The sequence below is a fragment of the Somniosus microcephalus genome, chromosome 6 (genome assembly GCF_052327205.1).
Source record: "Somniosus microcephalus isolate GS21.2 chromosome 6, FLI_Smic_1.0, whole genome shotgun sequence".
In the NCBI taxonomy this organism is placed as follows: Eukaryota; Metazoa; Chordata; class Chondrichthyes; order Squaliformes; family Somniosidae; genus Somniosus; species Somniosus microcephalus.
Genome location: NC_140992.1, coordinates 213,994,992 through 214,018,781, shown reverse-complemented (window position 1 = coordinate 214,018,781; position 23,790 = coordinate 213,994,992).

Here is a 23,790-nt window from a genome sequence, read left to right as displayed (position 1 = left end):
ACAATTCAGGCAACATAAGCTTCACAATTCAATTAATTAGTTATGGCCCAAAACCAAGATGGAGCATCAGAGAGGAGAAACAAGGGCCTAGAAATTGAGTTTGCGCTGCGCCAGGGCTTTAGCGCCGGAAGTTAGCGCCGGCGCTAAGTCCCTTTGCGAGCGCCAAAAATTCAGTAGCGCCGCGCCCAAACGGCTGCCGGCGCTACTGAAGGGTTTTAGCGCCTGAAAACTGGCGCAACGCGCCGCATTGCGGCGCTATTCCGGCGCTGCGGCGCCCGCTGCGGTGCGGCAGGCTCGGGAAGTGCAGGCCTCCTCCTTCCGTTAAGGAGGAGCTGCCTGCACCCGGCCGCGGCCCGCGCAAATCTCTTCAAAAATGAGCCCGGCACCTCGGACAAGTGCCGAGGTACCGGACTCATTTTTGAAGCCGGGGGGGGGGGGGAGAAGTCCGGGGAGGGAGCTGCGGGCAGGCGGCCGGCGGGAAAGCGGCCGGCCGCCGCGCCTCCTTAAAGCGCCGGCGCAGACTCCGGCAACACTCGTTTGCCGGAGTCTTAGTTGCGGCTGCCACTGGCGAGGCGGCCGCAACTGAATTTTGGCTTGGGGCCGGGTTACCACGGCAACCGGGACACTGCGCACACCGATGACGTCATCGGTGCCGGCGCAGCGCTACCGGTCTACCGCCGCGGAAGGGCCCCAGGCAATTTAGGAACCGGCGCCAATTGCAGCGCTAGGCCCTCTAGCGCCGCAAAATCGGTGCTAAGGGCACTGAATTTCTAGGCCAAGGTGCATAGAGGACTGGGAGAGACAAACAGCATTAGAATAAAGAGCAGTCCAAAAAGAGGAAGGATCCAACAGGGGAGAAATGCAAAGCAGATTAATGCAGGTTTGGAATGCATGTGCGTAAATGCACAGAATGTGACAAATAAGGTTGGTGAGCTGCAGGTACAAGTTGACACATGGGATTATGATATAATGGCAATAACAGAGAAAATTTCAATGAGAAAGACCGTGCATGCGCGGTATTTTGAATGGCCCTCGCGGCGCCAAACAAAATTACAGGGAACATTAGAGCTTTTGGTCGCCTGTCATTTTAATTCACTGCCCCATTCCCACTCAGACCTCACCATCCTCGGGCTCTTGCATTGTTCCATGGAACCCCAGCGCAAGCTCGAGGAACAGCACCTCATCTTTCGATTAGGCACTTTACAGCCTTCCGGACTCAATATCGAGTTCAACAATTTCAGATCATAACCTCAGCCCCTATTACATTTTTACATATATTTTTTATCCACACCTTTGTTTTGTGCCCTTCCCCCTTTTTTTCTCTCCCACATGGCAGCTGTCTCTCATTCTGCCAGCGCATTTCACACCTCATCTAGAGCCGTCTTTTGTCTCTTTACTAGTCCTATCACCATCTCATCTCATTTTGAATACCTCTTAATGTCTCTTCACGTCTCTTTTGTTCTCTCATCCCCATTTCCCAGCCCCCAAACTGGCCTTTTAATCTGTTTCATTTCCTGTGTTTTTTCAGTCCTGACGAAGGGTTTCGACCTGAAACGTTGACTATTTCTCTCTCCACGGATGTTGCCTGGCCTGCTGAGTTTTTCCAGCATTTTCTGTTGTTATTACAGGGAACATTGGTTGGTAGTATTGATCAAAGATACTGGCCCCAATCTTAATGTGTCAGCAGGGTGTAGGGGGTGGTGGTGTGTGTCAGCTTCTCCTCTGACTTATGAGCAGTTCGAATCGCTCCCACTCCCTTGGTTCTAGACCTTGGACTTATTTGGGGGTTGTGACAAAAGTGCAGCAGACAACTGGTTTTGGTGCAAGAAACTTTGATATTTATTCAAGAGAGAAAACAATCTTAACACTCTAATAAAATGGGGAACACTGCGATACACATGAGGGAAATTACAGTAGAAAAATACCTCACCCCTCCCAATCCCACTTTACTAGCTAAGTTGGGCTCTAGAGGACCATAGAGATAACATAGTAACATAGAGATAGGAACAGGAGTAGGCCATTCGGCCCTTCGAGCCTGCTCCGCCATTCAATGAGATCATGGCTGATCCTCGTCTGAGATCATAGCTGATCTTACCAGTTCAGTACCCCGTCCCTGCCTTTTCTCCGTAACCCTTAATCCCCTTAGCCTTCAGAAATATATCCAATTCTCTCTTGAAAATATTTATTGAATTAGCCTTCACAGCCCTCTGTGGCAGGGAATTCCACAGGCTCACCACTCTTTGAGTGAAGAAATTCTTCCTCATCTCTGTTTTAAATGATTTGCCCGCTATTTTTAGACTGTGGCCCCTGGTTCTGTGCTCCCTGGCCATTGGAAACATTCTCTCTGAATTCAGCCTGTCCAGGCCTGCCATAATTTTATATGTTTCGATGAGATCCCCTCTCAATCTTCTAAACTCCAGTGAGTACAAGCCCAAACTATTTAATCTCTCTTCGTAGGTCATTCCCGCCATTCCAGGTATCAGCCTGGTGAATCGCCGTTGCACTCTTTCCATGGCAAGAACATCCTTCCGCAGATGGGGCGACCAAAACTGTACACAATACTCCAGATGCGGTCTCACCAGCACCTTGTACAGCTGTAGTAAGGTATCCCTATTCCTATACTCGAACCCCCTTGATATGAAGGCCAACATACCATTTGCCTTCTTAATCGCCTGTTGCACCTGCATGCTCTCCTTCAGTGACTGGTGCACAAGAACACCCAGGTCCCTCTGCACTTCCCCATCTCCCAATCTATTGCCATTTAGATAATAATCTACCCTCCTGTTTTTACCCCCAAAGTGGATAACCTCGCATTTATCCACATTATAGTGCATCTGCCACGTATCCGCCCATTCCCCCAACCTGTCCAAATCGCACTGTAGCCTCCTGACATCCTCATCAGAGCCCACCCCTCCTCCTAGTTTAGTGTCGTCAGCGAATTTGGAAATATTGCATCCAATTCCCTGATCCAGATCATTTATATATATTGTGAACAGCTGGGGTCCCAGGACAGATCCTTGCGGCACCCCGCTGGTCACTGCCTGCCACTCTGAAAACGAGCCGTTTATTCCAACTCTCTGTTTTCTATCCGCCAGCCAGTTCTCTATCCACGTTAATACTTTGCCCCCAATCCCATGAGCCTTAATTTTGCATGACAATCTTTTGTGTGGAACCTTATCGAAGGCTTTCTGGAAGTCAAGGTACACCACATCCACTGGCTCTCCCCCATCTATTTTACCAGTTACTTCCTCAAAAAATTCCAGCAGATTAGTCAAACACGATTTACCCTTTGTAAATCCATGTTGACTCTGTCCGATCCTTTCCCCATTTGTCAAGTGCTCCGCTATTTTATCCTTAATAATGGACTCTAGCATTTTGCCCACAACCGATGTAAGGCTTACTGGTCTATAATTCCCTGCTTTCTCTCTACCCCCCTTTTTAAATATTGGGGTAACATTAGCTACCCTCCAATCCACGGGTACTGTTCCCGAGTCAAAGGAGTTCCGGAAGATGATCCTTAGAGCATCTACTATCTCCAGGGCCACCTCCTTAAGTACCCTAGGATGTAGTTTATCAGGCCCCGGGGATTTGTCGGCCTTCAGTCCCCTCAACTTACCCAACACCATATCCCTAGAGATACTAATTTCTGTCAGCTCCTCCCTCTCATTAGTCCCTATGTTTGCCGATATTCCTGGGAGGTTATTTGTGTCCTCCTTTGTGAATACAGAACCAAAGTATGAGTTTAATTGGTCTGCCATTTCCTTATTCTCCATTATATATTCTCCCGAATCGGACTGCAGGGGACCGACTTGGGATTTTACCAGTCTTTTCCTCCTGATATACCGATAAAAGCTTTTGCAGTCTGTCTTTATTTTTGCTGCAAGTTTACTTTCGTATTCTATTTTCCCCTTCCTGATTAATCCCTTTGTCCTCTTCTGCTGTATCCTGTACTGCCCCCAATCTTCCGGTCTGGTGCTTTTTTTTGCCAGTTGATATGCCCTTTTTTTTGATTTTATGCTGTCCCTAATTTCCCTCGTTATCCACGGTTGAGTCACCTTTTTAGGTTTATTTTTATGCCAAACCGGTATAAACATGTTCTGGAATTCTTCCATTCTATCTTTGAATGCTTGCCATTGTCTATCCACTGTCAATCCCCCCAGAAACACCACCCAATCAATCTTACCCAATTCCCGTCTCATACCCTCGTAATTCCCTTTATTTAAGTTCTGGACCTTAGTCTCTGATTCAATTTCCTCACTCTCCATCTCGACTGAGAGCTCGATCATATTATGATCGCTCTGACCCAAGGGGCCTCGTACAAGAAGATTGCTGATAAGTCCCTTCTCATTGCACAATACCCAGTCTAAAATGGCCTGATCTCGAGTCGGCTCCTCGACATATTGGTCCAGATAACCGTCCCGAAAACATTCCAGGAATTCCTCCTCCTCAGAATTTTTACTAATTTGGGTAGTCCAATCAATATGTAAATTAAAGTCACCCATGATGACAGCTGTGCTCTTATCGCACGCTTCTCTAATTTCCCTTTTTATGCCTTCCCTCACCTCCATATTACTATTTGGAGGCCTATATATCACACCCACTAACGTTTTTCTCCCCTTGCTATTTCTCATTTCTACCCATACAGATTCCGTTTCATCCGAGTTAATATCCTTCCTTTCCATTGCATTAATCCCCTCCTTTACCAGCAATGCTACCCCACCTCCCCTACCTTTTTGCCGATCCTTCCTAAATATTGTATATCCCTGGATGTTAAGTTCCCAGCCTTGCCCACCCTGCAGCCACGTTTCTGTAATCCCAATCAAATCATACTTGTTTACCTCTATTTCCACAACTAATTCATCCACCTTGTTCCTAATGCTTCTAGCATTAAGATACAAAGCCTTCAGGCTTGCTTTTTTCACACTCTCATTATGAATTAGTTTGGCCCTTTGTGTTTCTCTCCTTTGCTTATTGCTTCTCACCTTTCTACCATCTATTTCTGACTTCATATGACTTCCCTCTTTTCCACTACCTAGGTTCCCATCCCCCTGCCAAATTAGTTTAAATCCTCCCGAACCGTCCTAGAAAATATTACCCCGAGGACATCGGCTCCCTCACAGTTCAGGTGTAGACCGTCCCCTTGGTACAGGTCACTCCTCCCCAAGAACTGGTTCCAATGCCTCAAGAATTTAAATCCCTCTCCCTTGCACCACTGCTCAAGCCACGTATTTAGCTTATCTATCTTACTCTCTCTAATCTTATTAGCTCGTGGCACTGGTAGCAATCCAGAGATTACTACCTTTGAAGTCCTACTTTTCAATTTAGCTCCTAACTCCCTAAATTCAGCTTGTAGGACCTCCTCCCTCTTTTTACCTACATCGTTGGTACCTACATGTACCACGACAACTGGCTGATCCCCCTCCCCCTTCAGAATGCTCTGCACCCGCTCCGAGACATCCTTGACCCTTGCACCAGGGAGGCAACATACCATCTTGGAGTCTCGGTCTCGGCCACAGAAACTCCTATCTATCCCCCTTACAATTGAATCCCCTATCACTATAGCCCTATCCCTCTTTTTCCCTCCCTTCTGTGCAGCAGAGCCAATCATGGTGCCCTGAACCTGGCTGCTGGTGCCTTCCCCTGGTAAGTCATCTCCCCCAACAGTACCCAAAACGGTAAACCTGTTTTGGAGGGAGATGACCACAGGTGACTCCTGCACTACCTTCCTGCCTTTACCCTGCCTTTTGGTCACCCATTTACTGTCTGAGCTAGCCTTTACCTGCGGTGTGACCAACTCACTGAATGTGCTATCCACAACATCCTCAGCATCGCGTATGCTCCAGAGTGAGTCCATTCGCAGCTCCAGCGCCGCCATGCGGTCCGCTAGGAGCTGCAGCTGGACACACTTCCTGCACACATAGTTGTCAGAGACAGTGTCCCTGATTTCCCACATGGCACAGGAGGAGCATGACACGGGTCTGAGCTGCCCTTCCATGACTTAACCCTTACAATACCCTTTTATTTACTACGATTTAGCTTAATTATTGAATTCTACTTAGAATAAGTTTGTGAAAGTACTCACCAACCAGTCACCTACCTGTTTTCTGGTGTTGTATTTTCACTGCCGCCTCCTGTCCTGGAACCTTTTCCACCGAGGTTAGGCTCCTGAAATAAAATAAATTGAACCTACCTTTTCAACTTCCCCTAACCCCTAAAAGGTTAGAGGAGGTGGAAGGGTGGGAGACACTACACTGTAGTGTTTCGGGTTTAGCAACAGCTCCACCTATATAAGAGTTACTGGCCTCCTGCTCTCCCGACTGCACCAGCTGTGAAAGAAAAAGCCCGCGAAAGGTGAGCTTTTAAACTCACCAGTTACTGGCCTCCTGCTCTCCCGACTGCACCAGCTCACTCCCCGCTGCTGAGTTGGTACGCCTCGCCTCTCTCCGGTTTTTATACCGGTCTCACACTGCTCCCGATTGGTCTCGGGCCTCGCTGGTCACCGGGTTTCCTGCCGAGCTCCTCCTCGCTGCTCCCGCTGGTCCTGACTGGTCTCGGGCCTCGCCTCTCTCCGGTTTTTATACCGGTCTCACACTGCTCCCGACTGGTCTCGGGCCTCGCTGGTCGCCGGGTTTCCTGCCGAGCTCCTCCTCGCTGCTCCCGCTGGTCCCGACTGGTCTCGGGCCTCGCCTCTCTCCGGTTTTTATACCGGTCTCACACTGCTCCCGACTGGTCTCGGGCCTCGCTGGTCGCCGGGTTTCCTGCCGAGCTCCTCCTCGCTGCTCCCGACTGGTCTCGGGCCTCGCCTCTCTCCGGTTTTTATACCGGTCTCACACTGCTCCCGACTGGTCTCGGGCCTCGCTGGTCGCCGGGTTTCCTGCCGAGCTCCTCCTCGCTGCTCCCGCTGGTCCCGACCAGGGATAATGCTCACCAAACGAATCCTTGGCAGTTGAGCTGGTTCACGGTTTCGAGGCTCGCTGGATGTTTTGGTTGGTGCTTGCCGTACCCCGGACGTGGTAGAGGACTTCGACTGCATGTCTGGTCAGTCTTTGCGAGTCCGCTGATGCGGTAGGGTGCGTATTGGATTTATCGGGTGAGTGCCCACTTTTCTTCTGTTAGAGATAGGGTTTAGAGTCCTTTTAAGTAAAAATCTTACCCAGGGATAAGCCAGGAATAGATTGCAGAGTGGAAAACTTGCGAATCTTCGGTTTTCTCCCGAGTTAGTTTTCTTTGGTCGCGGTGGCCCAATATTACCCAGTTAGTTGGTGGTAATATTCGGTTGGTTGTTTCGTAAGGCCCTTGTTGCCACAAGGTGTCTGATGGTCACTGGAACTGTTGCTCTGGTTTCTTCTTGTGTGTTATGCTTCCAGAACTGTGAACTTCTTCGAACTCGATGAACTCCTGAGAACTGCTGAGAACTGTAGAGCTTGTAGAGAACTTGTTGTAACTGTGTAACTGCTGAGCCGTCTTCTTGAGAAAACAGGCCTTCAATTACACTAACTGGTGCCTCCTAACCTGCGTGCCAAATCAGTCCTGGTTTATTGTAAGATTTTGGCGGGCTCGTTAATAGTAACTTGTTTATGAATGTGTGAAGTGGTTTCGGGATGGTTCCATGAGCTGTTAAGCTCTTACTTGATTGTAGTCATTGTGCTCAGGTTTCGAGTTTCCTGACTGGGCCTGAGATTTCTATGGAGTTGGGTGAGGTGATTTGTTTTATGCATGTTTTGGCTGGGTCCTGTAATTTGGGTGGGGACTGCTCTTCCGTGGGTCTATTGTTAGAATGTAAATTGTCTGATAGGGGCTGAGTGACATTAGACAGTTCCCCAGGCAGTTTGATTAACTCCAATACTCAAACTGTCTATTACAGAGGTTGATCCCATCTCCTGTTGCAGCCTTTTCCTTTACAAGCCCAAACATGCCTTTTTAGAATACCAAATCTTGGTTTTTGACCTTGAATCTCCCTCTGTTAGGCCCAATACATTTTATCACCCTGAAGTGGTTAGAAAAGAGTCCAAAATCCTTTTCTTTAAGGTTTTTCTCCGACTTTTGGGGGAGCTGTGAATTTTGAGAATCTTACAAGGGAGTGGCAGTCTCAGTCGGAAGTGGGTTTCCCTGCATGCTGTGGAGTTTTGACACCACAGCGTGCATAGATTTTTTTTTGTAGGTTCCCTGCCCAGAAGTCAGCCTGATTGACAGGCTTGGCTTCCAGTCGGGTGGGGAGCACTCCGGAGTAGGCCACAGCCCCAGGTAAGGAGCCTGCAGCTGCTACTGGGAGCGTGGGGGTGGGGTCTGTAAAGTCTGTGGGTTGTTTAGTTAATTAATACACAGACTACCAGAGTAACTTAAAACAGGACTTTACTATTCGAAGGTCAGGGCGAATCTGCGCAATAAATCCTGACACAGCACTTATATACCGGTGTGGTCACCGTCGGTATTACAGTATACAGAAGCCAACAAAGTAGTGCAACACCTAAAGTAGTTCTCTTAAAGGTGGATGGTTACATACAATAGTTCTCTTAAAGGTAGACGGGTACATACACTACAATCCTCCCTTTTTAGCTTACAACATACTGATTCCCCATTAAACATACATTATAACATATATACAACTTTATGCAAGACAGTTCACAGATTCAGTCTCTCTGGAGGTTTCCGGACTCTGTCCGGATAACGCCTCGGTGGTGTCGTAACTCCCAGCGAGGTAGTAGGTGCTTCTGGCAAGGTCGATTCGGCTTGAAGGACAGTGTCAGGTTCATCTGATTCCAGTATTACCAGATCGGAGGTAGGTGTTCTGGGTATCTCTGTCTCAACATTAACCGTGTAAGGTGGTGGAGTAGGCTGGCCATTTGTGGCTGACCCTATGATCTGGTCAACATGGCGCTTCTTCAGAGGTAATCAACGCCTTGCTTCTGCGAAAGGCCTTTTTACATTCCTCACTCCACTTCCATGGTACTTCTTTCCGCAACAGAGCATTCAGCGGATGCAGCACCGTGGATAGATTCGGCAGAAACTTGTGATAATAATTAATCAACCCCAAGAATGATCTTAACTGTGATACGTTTTCCGGAGCGGGGGCCTTCACGACAGCTTCTATCTTGTCAGGTGACTTGTGCAGCCCCTCTCGGTCAATGACATGACCGCAGTACGAGATCCGTTTTTGGAAGAACTCACATTTCTTGCGATTAACTCGAAGGCCATATTCCTTCAACCTAGTGAGCACCAGTTTCAAATTTGTGAGGTGTTCTTCCTCGTCTTCTCCCGTAATCAGGATATCGTCTAAGTAACACTGCGTGCTTGGAATTCCTTGTAATACCTGCTCCATGGCCCTCTGCCAAATTGCTGGAGCCGAAGCTACCCCAAAAACCAGTCTATTATAACGATACAAGCCTCTGTGTGTGTTGATGGTGAGGTACTGACGCGACTCTTCCTCGACTTCCATTTGTAAGTATGCCTGTGCCAGGTCTATCTTGGTGAAGTGTTTCCCTCCAGCCAATGAAGCAAAGATGTCTTCAATCCGCGGAAGCGGGTATTGTACCGTGTGAAGCACCGGATTCACTGTGATCTTGAAGTCTCCGCAGATGCGGACCTTCCCCGGTCCCCCTGGCTTGTTACTTGGTGAAGACTTCATGACGGGAACAATGGGCGTGGCCCACTCACTCCAGTCCACTTTTGACAGTACCCCTGATCATTCAAGTTCTTCCAGTTCTGCCTCCACAGCAGGTCGTATCGCGTAAGGTACCGATCTGGCTTTGAAAAATTTTGGGCTTGCATGTTCTGCAATCTTAACCTTTGCTTTAATTCCTTGCAGTGTTCCCAGTCCTTGCTGGAATACCTCTTTAGCTTCGTCCAATATTCTGGACAACCGTTCAGGTTTGACATCTTCCTTTCCAGAATCTACCGTCATGGTGTTTAGTGAATGCCAGTTTATCTTTATTTTCCTGATCCACTCCCATCCCAGAAGTGGTGGACCTCCCTCAGGCAACACATACAGGTCCATCCTTTGGTGATCTTTGTCCTTGTATCTCACCTTGACTTCTATCTTTCCGATGGGGTATACTTTGTGCCCCGTGTATGTCTGCAATACTAGTTCCGTATCCCGTAGGGGAATATGCTTGAATAACTTTTTATAATCATGCTTATTCATGACCGTCAACGCCGATCCGGTGTCCACTTCCATTTTCACTTGGACTTTTGCAATCTGTAGTGTGATCCAGATAGCTTGTCGGTCAGCTTCATTCCTCACATTGTGAATTCTCAGACTATCCAGTTCCTTGCAGTTGGAGTGTGAGTCCGAATTCTGTTCTTCCGGACTCTTCCTAGTCACCTCATGTACCTTTCTGTACCTCTTTTGTGGTGACTCATTATTGTTGGTCTTCTTTCCTGACCGGCATACCTTAGCTATGTGACCGAGCTTGCCACATTTCCTACATTCCTGGTTTTTAAACCAGCATTGGTTCTGGTCGTGTGTTGTCTTCCCACAACGATAGCATTTCATTGTACCCGAAGTAATTTGCTGCACACTGAGTGCCGCTGCCTTTAGCTGCATTTCCGCCGTTCCTTTCGCTGCGGCTTCATTCGATGCAGCAATAAGGACAGCCTTATCAAGTGTAAGATCGTTCTCTTCGAGCAGTCATTTTTGTGTTTCTTCCTTCGACATTCCGCACACGAATTTGTCTCTGAGTGCCTCTGCCAGATTTTCCCTAAACTGACAGTGTTTCGCTAGCCTACGCAGTTCAATCAGGTACTCCGCGTTGCTTTCCCCTTTCCGTTGCGTTCTCGCGTAAAATTTGGATCGTTCCACTAACATCAGTGGTGCGGGGTTAAAATGATCCTTCAGGACAGCAACAATATCATCGAAAGTCTGATCCGTCGGTTTAGCTGGTGCTAGTAGATGCTTCAAGAGCCCGTATGTCTTCGCACCCATCGAGTTTAGCAAGGTTATAGCTTTGTCATCTTCTTCTATTTTATTGGCCTCACCATAGATCTCAATGCGTTCCACATACGTGGCCCAGTCTTCTACCTCGGAATTAAAATCGTTGATGTTACCACGCTTAGGCATCTTCCTCTCTTCCTGATAACACCACGGATTATTTCTTTAAATTTTCTTTTTTTTTCTTCAAGATGGCGGTTCCCGCGAAAATTGCGGTTTCCCGCGCTTATCTTCTCTCCCCGCCCACTTCAATGGCGGTTCCCCGCTTCTGTCTTCTTCTCCGCCTAATGGCGGCTTCCCGCGTTTCTTCCCCTGGCGGGAGGGGTACACTTTCCCCACGGGCGACGGCCGCTGGCTTTCAGGTTCACAGCCTGCGCGTCGGCTTCAGTGCTTTCCCTTTCTCGGCAGGGCAACCGGCGCTGGGTACACCCCGTTGACGGCGAACAGTTTCAGCCGCTGGGCTGGCTCTCGCTCAGTTCCCCTTGCTCGGGCTCTGTCTCTCTCCCGCTCGCTCGGCTCTACCGGCGCTGGATACACCCCGTTGACGGCGAACAGTTTCAGCCGCTGGACTGGCTCTCGCTCAGTCTCCCTTGGTCGGCTCTGCCTCTCCCGCTCGCTCGGCTCCCAATCGCGCCTCCCAGCCCTCTCGCAGTCCGGTGCTTCCCTCCCCGGCTGCGGCTGAGTTTTTATATCTTCCCGCGCCTACGCTCCCGGTCGCAGCGCTTCGTGGCTTCGGTCGCTGCCCGGCCTTTTTCGCTGGTCGCGGTCTAGCTGTCTCACGACGCCGTTGCATCCCCAGCCTGTCTGTACCACGGCTTCCTTGCTCCACGCTGCCCCAGTCTCAGTGCCTCTGGGCCCGACTTCTGTCCGGCTCCTTTCCCCCTCGACCGTGGTCGAGTGCACCGCCCTTATCCTCCGGTTATTCTTTTTACTTTTCCCTTACTCACAGTCACCGTGGCCGGCTTGCTTCTCGTGCTGATCGGCTCACTCCTCACCGTGGCAGAAGGGACAGTCAGTGCCTGTTGCTGATGGAAGTCTTTGCCTCTGAATTCTTCCTCCTTCCCAGCTCTGCAGACTCGAGTTTTCTCCCAGCAGAATGACGAGGGCGGTTGCCTCTTCTCGACGCTCGTTAACTGCTTCGGAAGTATTGTTGCCGCAGGGTACGATCGGACTCGTCGCCACTGTAAAGTCTGTGGGCTGTTTAGTTAATTAATACACAGACTACCAGAGTAACTTAAAACAGGACTTTACTATTCGAAGGTCAGGGCGAATCTGCCCAATAAATCCTGACACAGCACTTATATACCGGTGTGGTCACCGTCGGTATTACAGTATACAGAAGCCAACAAAGTAGTGCAACACCTAAAGTAGTTCTCTTAAAGGTGGACGGTTACATACAATAGTTCTCTTAAAGGTAGACGGGTACATACACTACAGGGTCCGTTCCTGGGGTGGTCCGGTCTCTGACCCCAGGGTGTCTTTGTATGGAGGCGGGGAGATGGAGGGGCCAGGGGGAAACACTCCTGCTCCTCCTGGCCCACAAGCAGTGCTGTAAAGGCACTTGCCTTCTCCTTGAAGCTGTCCTCACCTCCCTTCAGCTGCTGGATTTCCTGAGGTCAGGGAATCCCAGCCAGCCAAGGTTAAACCTGTAAAACAGGTTAAATCTGAGGCTACCAGCCTCATTAAAATATTTAAATGGCCAACTCGCATCCTGGGTGGGTTGGGGTCGGGTGAGATTTTAAAACTGGTCCTGCCCCCGTTAAATCTGGAAGTGGGTGGGCTGGAGGCAGGTTAGTGTCAGGTTTGAGATTTTTTAAGTTTTTAAATTTCACCAGACCCCAACCCACCCGGTTTTGGGGGTTAAGATTTAGCCCGTTGCTTTTTTCATCGGTTGATACTACAGTAAAATGTTTTCTTTTGTAGCAGTGTTTGGAAGTTAGCCAGGAGAGCAGAAGTGGAGGCCCTTATTTGTTTTAGGTTGATTATTTTTCTTCACTGTTCCTACCTCCCTCCCTGATCCATGCAAGTCCTGCAATCAAGAGAATACGCAGCCAACCAGTTCCCAGAACTCTATCAAAGAGCTGTGCAAGAGTCGCTCACAATCAATTCTGTTTATGTTTTTCCTTCTCACACAGGGAGATACATGGGTTCTGCTTTGTGCCTCATGGCTAACATCAGAAAAGCAGAGCAAGGATGAATTGAACACATGTTCCCCATTTCTATGATAAGGCTGGACTCTAGGCTAGGAGGGCTTGGGTCCAAATCTCAAGCAGGGTTGTTTCAGCCTTCTATCCTTCCAAAGTGGATAAAATGAATACCATGTTTTAGGATTTGGGAGAAACAAGAGGCCTGAGGCATGAACAGTGCCTACCACACTGTTGTATCACTTGGCTGTTCAACAACGGAAATGGATTAGTGCCATACCCAAAAGGCATTTCATATCTAATGGAAACTGACTTCAACGGGCAATCTTTCTGAATCTCGCTACTGAAGCCCTATATGTTGTTGTTACAATGTGTTGTGCTATCAAGCCTTACATATCATTATCTTCTGAGTAAACAGGCTGCTGTACTTGTAGCAACAGCAAAATAGATTTAATGAAAGGAACTAGGAATAGGGTCAGAGGAGTAGACAGTGGAACGTCTCAAGGTAGACTGCATGTGTGAGTGCTGGAGAGCCTGCAAATAGTCTAATTAGAGCCATATTAACCATAGGGAGGATGAGAATAAGGGAGGATAGGGAGGTGATAGTGAATTTAAATATTGATTTGTTAGCTACCAACAAGCTTTCTCTCATTAATAGCTTAAGTTAAGAACATAGGAACAGGTGTAGCCCATTCAGCCCCTCATGCCTGTTCCACCACCCAATGAGATCATAGCTGATCTGTATCCTAACTCCATTTACCCGCCTTAGCTCCATATCCATTAATACCCTTAGCTGGTAAAAATCTATCGATCTCAGGTTAAAAATTATTAATTGCTTTTAATTATTAATGATTATGTACTGCTTTTTGTGGGAGTGAGTTCCACACTTCTACCACTCTTTGTGTGAAGAAGTGTTTCCTAACTTCTCTCCTGAATGGCCCAGCTCTAAGTGTAAGGTTATCTCCCCTTGTCCTAGACTCCCCTACCAGTAGAAAAAGTTTTTCGCTATCTACCTTATCAATTACTTTTAAAATCCTAAAAATCTCAAATCAAATCATCCCTTAACTTCCTATATTCCTAGTTTATGTAATCTCTCCTCCTAATTTAATCTTTGGATCTCTGGTAACCTACTGGTGAATCTTCGCTGCATTCGTTCCAATGCCAATATATCCTTTTGAAGGTGTGGTGCCCAGAACTGTACACAGCACTCCAGATGTGGTCTAACCAGGGCTTTCTATAGCTGTAGCATAACTCAAGTTGTTTTGGAACAGCCAGTATCAAGTCTCAAAATAGAAACTATGAAGTGGTCACATAGAAAAATGTATAACTGCATATGGATAGTCTGTGCGGTTTCTAATTATATATTTAGACTGAAGCCCAATATGCAATTTTTTCGGTTGCAAAAATGCCAGTGTGCCAACCAGTAAAAACACTTATCCTTTTAAGGATAACAAGATATTAAGGGGAACAGGTAGGGTAGATAGAGAGAAACTATTTTCGCTGGATAGGGAGTCTAGGACTAGGGGGCATAGTCTAAAAATTAGAGCCAGACCTTTCAGGAGTGAAGTTAGGAAACACTTCTACACACAAAGGGTGGTAGATGTTTGGAACTCTCTTCCGCAAACGGCAATTGATGCTTGATCAATTGTTAATTTTAAATCGGAGATTGATAGCTTTCTGTTAAACAAAGGTATTAAGGGATATGGGCCAAAGGCAGGTATATGGAGTTAGATCGCAGATCAGCCATGATCTCATTGAATGGTCTACTCCTGTTCCTATGTTCTTATGTTTAGGTGATGTATTAACTGAAAATTTTGAATGATTATGCAGGCAAACTGCACGGCACTCAGTCAGACAACAGAAGTTGCCAGTTTGTTTGAAGCAATCCAAAGCCATATTTTAAATAGCAAGGTTTTTGTAAAAGAATCCTGCAATCACAATGCCCACAATTTGGAAAAAAAACATCCACAGCCAGTGGTTATACTGTCAAACTTGGAATTTCTGAATGATTGGTACAAGCCTGGGGAGAAACGCACGTCAGTACTTAAAATAAGTCCAATAAAAGAACTTAATATCCCTGTTCCCCTTCATTTCTCTCACTTGGGCAAACACAATAATGTTTAAAAAAAAATCAGAATAATTGAGAGGACAGTTAGATGCATTCTGATAATTGGTTTAAGATACAGAGCTCAGAAATGATGATCTCACCATTAGGGCTCAGCTTTTAAGATTAACATCTCTCCATTTTACAGAACATAAACACCACGATGACCTTAGTAAATGGAAAGTGATGCCCAACTGTGGTCATGTTCATATGTTTTGGTGCAAATAATCTCTGATATCAGAACAGTTCCAAGCCTAACTTGATAATCAGTGAGGCAAGTCTTCTTTTGAAGGAGTCCAAATGAATGGCCCAAATCAGCAATATACTCAGTTTTTTGAATTCACTTTCTTCCTTCATACATGCATCTAAAATTTCAAACCAGATTTATTTTACTAACAGTGCTTCACTGCTTTAACTCTGCAAGGCCTTTCAAGTGCACATATATATATATAAAAAAAACTGTTGACAAAGTAACTGTTGACAAAAGTCATGTAATATGGTGACAGATGCAAACAAAGTTAATTGTTTGTTTTTCAGGCATTCAACTACTTTTACAAGTGTAAGAAAAAAAAGTCTGAGGAAGAGAACAGAGAAAGCAACTGTTTGCCTGTTAGTCTCAATGATGCCTTACCCCTTGTACAATACAGGAAACTTGGGGCTGCAGCATCATTGGTCCCCCCTTTAAATCAGCTGCCTGGGGACCCGGCAGACAAATCATGGAAAGGACTAACGTGCATTTGAAAATTTAGGCGCTTCATTTTTGGGGCAGAGGTTCAGCCTTTCCCCCAGTTTGCTGACCATTCGAGTAAGCTGTCCCGATTTTAGGCCTCAGAAACTACAAATTGTGTAGGATTTCAGAGCTCATCTCGACAGGCAATTTGAACAGGAGGGCATCTCTGCTGAACTTGATCCTGCTCTCACCCACTTTCTGGCAAAGCTGATTATAATACTTGAAGTGCTGCCCCAGCCGTCATCAGTGAGCTCAGTACAGACCAGGCATTGAACCCAGAAAGCTCTGGTCTGTACGGCTTAGTACCCAGGAGACCATTAACAGCACAGAAGGAACTTTCAGTTTTTAAATGAAATTCAAATGCAAGATCATCATTGCTTTTCTAATGTAAGGTGCATTTTTGTAAAATGAGTCTATGAAAAATCGATATTGTATGTTAAAAATGTTAACATTCGGGCTAATTTTACAAGCAACAACGTTAGATAATTTAAGACAAAAGCAAAATACCGCGGATGCTGGAAATCTGAAACAAAAACAGAAAATGCTGGAAACACTCAGCAGATCAGGCAGCATCTGTGGAGAGAGAAACAGAGTTAACATTTCAGGTCGATGACCCTTCGTCAGAATTTCGTCAAGCACTCCACTTGCCTCTTGAAGCGCAAGAGGCAGGGAATGTCCCGATCCGGGGCCATGTGCTCAGCAGCACCACGTGTGGTCACGCGTGGCGCTGCCGCGTTGCAGGGGCTCTTCCCTCAATTAAAGGGAAGGGCTCCCCGCTGCGAGCTCTGCATTTTTTTTGGCATCTGCTGGAACACCAGGGTGTGGGAGTGCCGCGCAATCAAGTTGACCAATTGCGGCACTCAGCCCATGGCCGGTGCTCAGAATTTTTTTTTTAAATCAGTGATTTTTTTTCATGTCGATCGGCCACCGTGCCTTTAAATGGCGTCCCGCGAGCGGCCGGCCTCACTGTTCACGACCCCTGCAGCATCGCCCAGTGCTGCTACGGGGCACGAGGGGGAGGTTTTCTCCTGAGGCGCTACCGGGGTGCGGCACCCAGAGATGACGTCATGATCTCTGGGCGCAGAAGATCGGGGCGATGCCTGGTAGCGCCACCGCTAACCTCCTGTGGAATTTCATGGGAGGGGTGGTTATTGCCTTGGGGGAGGGGGACAAAAGCCATTTGCGCCCTGTTAGCGCCTCCCACCAGAGGTGCAAACGAGGGGAATGTAGGAAACATGGAAACCAATAGATGTGGTATCATTTCAAGAGTATACCTGAACAAGCTGGGAGAACAGACTCAACAAGGGCAAAATAATTGAGGGAAAAGTGAGAAGCAAATATTCTACACTTCCTTGTATTTCTCTGCTCTATTTTGTAACATTCTTCACTTGAATGTATAGAAAATAATGGTTACAGAAATTAAACAATAGAGTGTTCCTAGTTTGAGAGTTGCAAGAGACTCACTACCGAAACCCAACTTAAAATGAACTTTGCCCGTTATTTGTCAAAATGTGTCTGAAGGCAGTTAGTCCACAGAGAAAAGAACTGATTCAAACCGCTAAATGCCAGTTTTCTCAACTACATAGTAAAACACCAGACTGGATTTGTGTCTCCCATTTGTCAGTAAAGGTTCGAGCAGGAGTGCTGCCAATCCTGCTTCAGTCAACTCAACTAGGTGTGTGTTATTCAGACGTTTGTGGACACGAGGGGCTAAAACTGGCCAACAGCTGAGCAAAAAACAGAAAAAAGAAAACAGGCAGAAGTTCAGTTTTAATGTGCTTCTTCCAAGGGGAATTAAACTTTTGGCAGTTTAATGCTTTCTGCATACCGGCAACACCCCATTTCCTAAAATAACCTCACTAGCATCCGTGGTATTGCTTGGAGGTATTTTCTTCCTTCGCTCAAATAGTGAAAAATAAACTTTATTAGAAAGTACCTCAGAAGAATGCCAGCAAATATTAGTCATTATTTCATGAACCCTTCCATCGACCCTGCTTTCAGATGAGCCAGCCTGAAAACCCAATTCCCTTTCCAGTCATTAACTTCTGATGCAACAGTTCTGCATAGGCTCACATTGTGTAAAATAGCTCTCCATTAAATCCAACTGGATATTTTAAGTTAATTTTGTTTACTTGGGTTTTTTTTTACAGTGCTGTCTGGTGCCAAAAAAATAGCTGCAAAGAGTCCCGGGGCAATTCTTATTCCATCAGATATTTCATGGAATCTCCACACTGCACATTTGTAATCGCCTTCTTAAAATTGAGCAGTCACCTGAGGATATGAATGCAAATGTAATCAGCGTCATAGCCAGGGTAAGCATTTTTAATGTCATCCATTTCCAAGAACATTAGAGAACAGAACAAGAGATCGGACCATGGCCTAGAAATTCAGTTGCGTTCGCCAGCCGTTAGCGCCTTAGGAGGGGTAGATCTCGAGCGCTAGGCACTTAGCGCCCGGGCGCAGGACGATCTGCGCCTACGCCCAACTTCAGTAGACATTTAGCGCCGGCGCAAAGTGTTTGCGTGCGCTCAGCTGCGCGTGCAACTTATGACGTCATTTCGTCATGCAACGCCCTTTGTGCGCCCCAAACCGGAACTTCAGCCGCGCCCGCCCAATGTGGGCGTGGCGGTGTTAAGAACTGTGAAGTGGAACGCAGCAGAGGCCCTGCGGGCCTCGGGGAGCGCTAATTAAAGGGCACTTACACTGAACTATAAAGGCCAGCCATTTTGCTGCAATGACTTTTCTGCAACGGATTTCTGGACAGAGACCAAGGAAGAGACCTTACTGATTTGGCCCAACATAGGAGAGGTATTTTTGGCTTCTGGCCAGAGCTTGGAAATTTGCCTCATTGTGATTTCATTGTTTGCAAGTATATTATGGGGGCTGCATGGGGTTCCAACCCTCAGTTCCAGCATTATGTGCGAAGGGCTCGCAGACGCTGTGTGAGAGGGGCAGCCATGCCTAGACGCAGAGGGGGCATCAGGCGTCGGCAACGTAGGCCTTACCCACTCAGGGAATACCGCCAGCAGGTGTCCTATCTCACCATGACTGCCGCGCAGTGTGTTAAGAGGCTGCGCTTCAGAAGGGAGGTGGTTGCAGAGATCTGCCAGCTGCTTCACAGAGATCTGCGTCCATAGCTGATGTGCAGGACGTCTCTGTCGGTGGAAGTGAAGGTCACGGTGGCTCTGAACTTTTATGCAAGCGGCTCCTTCCAAGCCGCTGCTGGGGACATAGCTAACATCTCCCAGTTCGCCGTGCATCGCTGCATCCGGCAGGTCACCGATGCCCTTTTCACAAGGAGACACCAATTCATCTCCTTCCCCATGACCCTAGAGAGGCAGGAGCAGCGTGCAGTCGGATTTGCGAGGATCGCCGACTTCCCCATGGTGCAGGGCGCCATTGACTGCACGCATGTGGCTTTGCGGGCACCTATCGACAATGCCGAGGATTACCGCAACCAGAAGGGCTACCATTCCCTCAATGTACAGCTGGTGTGTGACCACAGGCAGCGCATCCTAGCTGTCAATGCCCGCTTTCCAGGCAGCAGCCACGATGCATTTATCCTGCGCCAGACTACTGTGGCTGACATGTTCCAGGCACAGCCTCCCCCAAGAGGATGGCTTATCGGGGACAAAGGCTATCCTTTGTGTACATGGCTCATGACCCCGCTCCGCGCGCCCAGGACCCCTGCTGAGGAGGCATACAACGAAAGCCATCAAGCCACAAGGAACATCATAGAGCAAACGATTGGCGTCCTTAAGCAACGGTTCCGCTGCCTGGATCGCTCCGGCGGATCTCTGCAGTATTCGCTGGATAGAGTCTCCCAGTTCGTCGTCGTTTGCTGCATGCTGCACAACCTGGCTATCCGCAGGACTCAGGCACTGCCACCTCACGTTGGACCACCACCGCAGGAGGACGAGCAGGAGGACCATGAGGAGGAGGAGGAGGAGGAGGAGGAGTACCAGCCCAGGAGGGAGCCACAAGGTCCAAGGGCCGTCCGTCGGCGGCTTATTGAACGACACTTCTAGGCCCCCTGTCAGGGAATGGCTTGTGGCAATGAAGGCACATGAATGCAGCCGCTCCGCAAGCCCTCAGCCGGTTAACGCAACAACCACTTGAAACATCACACATGGACAAGCTGAATAAAGAAAAAGCTTTATTGAACAAACTCAGGGCCCTTCCCACATGAAACCCAAAAACAGACAACACCCCCAAAAAACAGTCAAAAACATATCTCACTCCCACAACCTGGGGAGGAATAACAAAACCTGTCCATCCAAATGGCCTTCATCCTCGGCCTTACCAAAAGAACCCCCCCCATAGACAACACAACCACCCCCATACAAAAAAACATTTGCCAACACACTCTACTTTGTGTGCCGAGAGGGCGAGTCCTTGTCCAGGCTTTTCCGGCCCCTGGCCGACCTGCTGCTCCGCCTCAACCTGGGCCCTGTGGGTGCTGCAAGGCTGGGGGAAGGCTCCTGAGGGGCACATTGCGTGACGGCAGATGCCCTTGGGGGTCGGCCTAGACGAGCTCTGGCCCTCGAGGGGCCGGCTGCTGACTGCTGCAGCTGTGGCTGGGCAGCATCAGTCCCTCCAGCAGCTCGTCGCAGCTTCGCTGGGGGAGTGGCAGTGGCGGCTGCAGCAATGGGGGCAAGCTGGCTGATGCCAGGCGCTCACTGCTCACCTGAGACACTGGCACTCGGCCGGGCTGGCACTGCAGCAAGCGCAGCAATCTGGTGAAGGCCAGACCGCTGTGCTGCAGCAGCGCGGCGGGTGCCCTGGCGATGCCTGCCTGACACAGCGAGTGTGGCAGCAGTGAGTGCCCGTACTGCCCTGGTCTGTGCCCGCATCAGACCAGCCAGTGACTGCACGGCACCACTGATCAACTGTCCACTCGCTGCCTGTGCTGCCCTGAATTCATCCCGACTCGCGTCCTGTGCTGCCCTGAATTCGGCCCGACTCGCGTCCTGTGCTGCCCTCAATTCGGCCCGACTCGCGCCCTGTGATGCCCCGAATTCGGCCCGACTCGCGTCCTGTGATGCCGCGAATTGTTCGAGACCCCTGGCCTGTGCTGCCACGAGTTGTTAGAAACCCCTGGCCTGTGAGGCCCCGAAATCGGACACACTATGAGCCAGGGACTCAATGGCCTCAGGCAACCGTGCCACAACCCCCATGAACTCGGTGTGCCGACGATCCGAGTCCGCGGACATTTGATCAAGGAGGCGCACCTCCTGGGCGAGGACCGTCTCCGGACTGGAGGCCGGACTCTCCCTCTGGGGAGAAGGCCGCCGAGCTGCCCGACCCTTCCCGCGTGGCTGCACGCCACTGGGCCCAGCAAATACACTCCCCTGCAACACTTCCCCCCTCTGGGGAGAAGGCAGCCGAGCTGCCCGACCCTTCCTGCGTGGCTGGACGCCACTGGGCACAGGAGCTACACTCCCCTACAACACTTCCCCCCTCTGGGGAGAAGGCAGCCGTGCTGCCCGACCCTTCCCGCGTGGCTGGACGCCACTGGGCACAGGAGCTACACCCCCCTGCAACACTTCCCCCTGGCTCTCCTCCAGGGAAGACGTGTCCCCTCCATTGCCATCCCCTGGCGCGGATGAGGGTTCCCCCGATGGGCCGCCTTCCTCTTGCTCCTCCTCGTCCTCCTCTTCCGAGGGACTCTCACTGGCAGCTTCAGGGACCTCCTCCTCACCAGCTGAAAGCAGGAAGGCACAAGAGTAGCTTTAGAGTGAGGACAGGGCGTCAGCGAGGGAGGCATGAGTGGTAGCATTCTGCGCATTGGTCGGACAGTGGCAAAGGATGTAGATCTGAAGCGCAAGGGGAACGAGAGAGGTCCAAAAGGTCATGTCCTTACCATTGGGGCCCAGCACAGGGTCGGCATCTCCAATTGCAACGGGGCCAATCACCCGGGCACCCATGAGTCGACCCACGCGCTCCTCCAGGTCACTGAGCTGCTGGAACTGGGGACGGCCTCCCCCGGTGACAGTCCGGCTCTTCAGATTCTGGGCCAGCTTGGCCTGCAAGAGAAAGGACGGCCTCTAAGTACAGTGTGGTGCCCTGTTGTTGTGTGCACTGCCTCCCATGGTCGAATAGCTTGGCCAGTGTGGTGCCCTGTTGTTGTGTGCACTGCCTCCCATGGTCGAATAGCTTGGCCAGTGTGTAAAGTGCAGAAAGTGCAATTGATGTTCATGCCAGTGCCATAGCTGCTGGATGAGGGCTGGCCATTAGGCCTTTGAGGTCCCTTTGCCCATAATGTGAGGTGCACATGCAAGGATGAGGAGGACACTGGAAAGGGTACTCACCCTGACAATCCGAGTGAGGTCGTTAAACTTTTTCCGGCATTGGACAACAGTCCGGGGGACATCGCAGGTGGCTGTGACCCTCTGGGCGATATCCCTCCAGGCTCTCCTGTACACCCTGTTGGGAGGCTTCTTGCCACTGTCCGGGAACAAGATATGGCTTCTCTTCTCCAAAGCCCTAACCAGCACCTTTAAATCATGGCCAGAGAAGCGCTGCGCTCGCTCACGGGCTCTCTGCATCCTTCCTGGCGCTATTTCTCTCCAGCAGCAGTGTTTAGGCCTAGCTGGAGGGCTGCAGTATCCAGGGCGTGGCAGCAGACCAAGCCGACCCTTCCCCCTTTAAGAGCTGGCCGGCGCCAGGGTGTCTGCTGTCAATCAAAACATGACCGCACCTGCGCTGCGCCCGGCCTCGGCGGTATCAGTCTGCACCGCCGGCTTAGCGCCTAAGGATAGCCGTGCATCGCCAGTTTTAGCGCTTGAGCAAACTCCTTGGCCAAAGCTACTGAATTTCGGCGAACTGCCCTCCACTTTCCGGCAGGCGCAAACTTTAGCGGCCGCCCGACTTTACCGCCCCAAAAGTGGCTATACTGAATTTCTAGGCCCATGTTTTTTACTCACATCACATGCCAATATATCATCAATCAATGACGCGTTCTTGTCTGCTATTCTTTATATTCTTTATAACTAAAACTAAACTGAGGGTAAGCACAAGTACCTTGAACCTGTAGAAGGTGTTTATTTCACACTCTTTTTAAAGGAAAAGAAATAACTTACACTTATATCGCACCTTTCAGGGCTACAAGATGCCCTACAGTGCTTCACAGCCAATGAATTACTTTTAAAGTTTAGTTACTGTTGTCATGTAGGGAAACACAGCATCCAATTTGCGCACAGCAAGGTCCCACAAGCAGCATTGACCAATTAAACTGTTTTAGTGATGTTATTTGAGGGATAAATAATGGCTCGGACACCAGGAGAATGCCCCTGCTCTTCTTTGAATAGTGCCGTGGGATCTTTTATGTCCACCTGAGAGGGCAGATGAAGCCTCGGTTTAACGTTTCATCTGAAAGACTGGAGTGTCAGCTGAGATTTTGCCTCAGATTCTAACAGACATTTAAATTTAATGGCAGCGGGCCAGGTTTCACAGGGCTCGGGAAACTCAGCAGCTGAACGGAGGCGAGAACGACCGGATCCAGCGGGTAAGTGCCTTTCTAGCACTGCTTGTGGGCCAGGAGGAGCAGAAGTGCTCCCCCCCAGCCCATCAAGCTTCTCACCCGCCGATCTGCCAACCCTACTTGCAATCTGAAGCCCCCCGACCCGCGAATTCTTCAAACCATTCTGCGATTTCCCCCAACCCATGATCTCCTTCCTAACCCACGATCTCTTCAGCTTCCTGTGATCTCCCCCGACCCGTGATCTCTTTAACCCCCTCCGCAATCTCTCCCTCCTCTCCCTCCCTCCTCTCCACTCCCTGGCTGCCATCTTCTAGTGCAGGCCCGGAAAAGAGGAGAAAAAATTCAAATGCGGTCCTGCTGTTGAATTTGGCAGGAACTCTGTGTTACCTGCATTTCAAAGTT